Raw genomic sequence first — 4468 nt, 5'->3', positions numbered from 1 at the left:
AGTGGAGCTCAAAGTTAATGGAAAAATATAAAGGGGTATAAAAAATGTTAATGAAAAAATGGATACCTACAATATCTAGTGAAAGAAGTGGTTTTTTAAATTGGGAAGGTGTATTGGGTTTGTATTGGCAGGGGGTTAGATAATGTGATTTTTGTTTAATATTCCATGAGCACACGTGATATGTCATAGGTTCATTGAGTCAAGCCCCCATGATGATATCCTGCACATTCAGGGCAGGCAATGTGGCAACGAGATCGGTGCAAAGTTTTGGTAAGTTGTTTGTGATGAGCATGAGATCGATCCCATTGGGAGATACTATGAAACTTCTGATCTACAACTCGAAAGGGCTAATGTTTACTACAATGAGGCGAGTTGTGGAAGATTTGTGCCCCGTGCTGTGCTCATGGATCTTGAGCCTAAGACTATGGACAGAGTGAGGATTGGGGCTTATGGCCAGGTATTCAGGTATGCTAACTTCGTTTTTGGCCAGTCTGGGCTGGAAATAACTGGGCTAGGTCCATTATATGGAAGGGGCTGAGCTCATCAATTCTGTGTTTAATGTCATTAGGAAGGAGGCAGCTACATGTCGTAAATATCCGCATTGTTGTTTCATTAAAACTGTACATGTCACTATAGGCCGCAGACTGCTAAATGGGATCACAGTGCGTGACCATAGATCACTTAATGTCCCTGGAAAAGATTCTTCTACAACAAAATTATTTACCACGTCTGTTAGGAAGGGGGCAACTGCAAGTCATAAATATCCGGGATGTTGTTTCATTAAAATTGTACATGTCATTACAGGTTGCAAACTTCCAAATGGGATCACAGTGCGTGACCATAGATCACTTAATGTCCCTCAAAAATATTCTTCTGCGAAAAAATTATTTACCACATCTATCTATCAATATCGCATGATGTCCTCCACACTGTCATATTTTGTATAGTTTCCACATAAAAGCATAAGAAATGTATGGTAGGAGGAGCACTTTTGCTTTGCATATTTTTACTTTTTTTTTAATGTCGAGCCTAGCATTTTCCCACTGTCCTCTTTGCAGGTGGAGGCCGCATGAATTTTGAATGATTGTTTCAACTTTCAAACTTAATTTTCTTCTATTGAGCATAATTATTTTCCTCTACTCTATTCTATTAGATTGCTAGACAAACGAATAGTGATCTTTTTCACACTTTAGTGTCTGCGGGTTGAGACTTCGCTGAACTTTAATTGATTGTTTCAACTTACTTAATGGTTTCAAGTCTCTCATTCTTTGGGAGGAGGTACTGGATCTACAATGGGAACCCTTTTGATCTCCAAGATCAGGGAGGAGTACCCTGATAGAATGATGCTTACCTTCTCTGTTTTCCCTTCTCCCAAGGTGTCTGACACAGTGGTGGAGCCTTACAATGCCATGCTCTCTGTGCATCAGCTAGTGGAGAATGCAGATGAGTGTATGGTACTGGACAATGAGGCCCTTTATGACATCTGCTTCAGGACTCTCAAGCTCACAACTCCTAGCTTCGGTGATTTGAACCATTTAATATCTGCAACAATGAGTGGAGTCACCTGTTGCCTGAGGTTTCCTAGTCAGCTTAGCTGATATATAAGGAAATTGGCAGTGAATTTGAATCCATTCCCTTGTCTTCACTTCTTTATGGTGGGATTTGCCTTGTTGAATTCACGTGGTTTGTAACAATACGTAGCCCTCACCATTCTGGAAGTGACACAACAGATGTGGGATTACAAGAACATGATATATGGTGCAGATCCATGTTAGGGAAGGTACCTTACTTCATCTGCCATGTTCAGAGGCAAGATGAGCACCAAAGAGGTGGATGAATAGATGATGAATATTTAGAACAAGAATTCCTCCTACTTTGTGGAGTGGATCGCCAACAATGTGAAATCCAATGCATGTGATATCCTGCTAAAAGTATTGTCCATGTCATCCACGTTCATTGAGAACTCAACATCCATTCAAGAGATGTTTAGGAGAGTGAGCAAGAAGTTCATAACCATATTTAGGAGGAAGGCCTTTTTACATTGGTGCACTGGTTAAGGCATGGATGAGATGGAATTCACTGAAGTAGAGAGCAACATGAATGATTTGGTGTCTGGATACATGCAATATCAGGATGTTAGTGCAGAGGATGGTGAATACTATGATGATGAAGAATCAACTGAGGAAAGATGGGGCAAAAGCTTACATAATGCCATCGACAACTGGTAGTTGTTCCAATGCCTAATAGTTGTTTATTTGTGGAATTCATTTGTGATCTGAAATGACCATATACAAAAAACTGATGTAGAATTTATTAGCCATCTAAGAATTGAATGTTAACTGAAAGCACCGAATTTGAGGAAAATTGCTTGAACTGATCACTTCACGACAACTGATAAACCATAATTAAGATGCAAAACAGAATTGAAAACAATGACAATACAGATATACCAAACAACAAGATTTATTATAGAGTTTGTCCCTGATGGACTACGTCTCCATGTTTGCTTTCAAGATGGGTGACCGTTTTTATTAGGAATGAGAAGGAAGAAGTTGATTACAAAGTGAATTAGACAGACTAAACTTGCACATAGGAAATTCTAATCTCTTTGATCAGATAGCTCTCTGAACCCTCTTTCCAACGCCGCTTACAATTTCCAAATCCGACCCCGGATGCTCCCGAAACACTGAAAACAAAATCACCTCTATCCCTTTAGAACTTGCACATGAAAACTCAAAACCACTCCTAATGTCTTCCATGGGCAAAACTGCCTCTTATAGACTTGTAGATGCATGAAAACCTCCTGCTGTCCATCTTTGGAATGAATGAGGTAACTTGAAGGTACAACTTAGGGTTTCTTGGTTGAGCTTTAATGTCATATTGTGACATTCACCATTTTGGAATTTAATTAATCCAATTTACAAATTAAAAACCCAAAAGAAACTTTGTTTTAGCCTGAAACCATTAGCAGTTTGCTAACTGGGTGGAGGAGCGCTAACGGCACATGTGAATAGGGTGGTCGACTGCCACCTAATGGTTATCTCTGGTGGTTTCGGCTATCCTCGAGGTGATGGTTGACATGTGACTGCGTTCTCCCCGCATGATCATTGCTGGTGGCTTACCACTTATTTCCTCTACGGTATGATCGTAACGCGTAACCTCCATTCACATGTGAACATGGCTAGGTTTCGATGTGGCTAACTCCACAGTTAGGGACTGCAGTTTACTGATTGTTTACCGTGACTGCTCACATGAACCCGGTTACCCCTTGTGGTCAGACTCCTCAGTTTGCTTCGGTGGTCACTGTTTAATATGCGGTAAACTCTGACAGTTTATTATCCTAGTCACATGGCTCTCTGCTGCTGTTTAGCTGCATGGTTAGTTGTGTTTCTAATTGTTTTTGTTTATTTATAATGTTTTAAGCATTGAAAATAGGCAAATGGTAATAAACTAAGTTTGTAATGTATTTTTAATACATGGTAAGATTGGACTTTAGGTTTTTTAGAATTAGGAATAGGTTTAGGATTAATACATGGATTTGGATAGGTAATGGTGTTTTAGCATAGTTTTATACTTTAGGATTAATGCATTAGGGTTTTAGGTCTTAGATGTAGGATTAGGGTTTAGGTCTAGAATTTTGAAAAACCCTTTTATAATCATTCGTCACAATGTGATGTAAAACCATCTGCGATGACAAAACCCATGCACATCATCGACTCCAGTTGTCTCTGCAACGACAACCCAAATGATGAATCTATGCCACAAACTACACTAATGTCGACACATAAAACCTGTGCGATGGATGACACAACCATGTCAACACTAGTCCTGCGAGTCGAATGACAAGACACATGTCGTCAACTAAACCCTGGCGGAACTGTCGATGAACATAAGTCGACAGCTAGGTAGAACACCACATCAACTGAATGCCATGAAAAACTACGAACTTTACCTGAACAACCCGATCATAACCAACACTGTCGAAACTGAACGACACCCATAAACTGAGGTGACGATGACACTGAACACTAATGATGACACTTTGAATATCTATGCAATTGGATCGACAGATCCTCCTAGATCAATTTTTATTTCTTCTTCTTTCATGGTATGCTTTGTTCTCATCGAAGTTTTTGGCATTGAATGCATAAAATTTGTATACAATTCCTACAATATGTCTTTAGTTTTTTTGATCATATTGAAATATTGAGAAGATGTAACTGCTCGCCAAAATTATATTAGAAATTCAATCATGCTTAGACACTCCTTTGTATTATATGTTATATAATTATGGTGTTGAATGGATTTGTATGACTATAATATGTTTATGGGATTTGTAAATAGTAAAGACAATAATTATCTACAAATTCAAACCATGGGAATACCTGAGAACAGTGCCCACTATAGGATTCAATATAGAGATTGTAATATTTAAGAATATGAGCTTCATTGTTTGGGACGTAGGGGG

General features: G+C 38.9%; 1 pseudogene; it reads left to right on the top strand.

Moving 5' to 3' along the window:
• Positions 1 to 220: 220 nt before the first annotated feature.
• LOC149139137 (tubulin beta-1 chain pseudogene) lies at positions 221 to 2228 on the top strand (annotated as a pseudogene).
• The last annotated feature ends 2240 nt before the right edge of the window (positions 2229 to 4468 follow it).

Source organism: Pinus tabuliformis, chromosome X (assembly GCF_031772625.1).
Source record: "Pinus tabuliformis cultivar Carrire ecotype Pingquan chromosome X, CPIR1, whole genome shotgun sequence".
NCBI classification, from domain to species: Eukaryota; Viridiplantae; Streptophyta; class Pinopsida; order Pinales; family Pinaceae; genus Pinus; species Pinus tabuliformis.
Note: the sequence above shows the minus strand (reverse complement) of the source record. Positions and strands in the feature narration are given on the sequence as shown.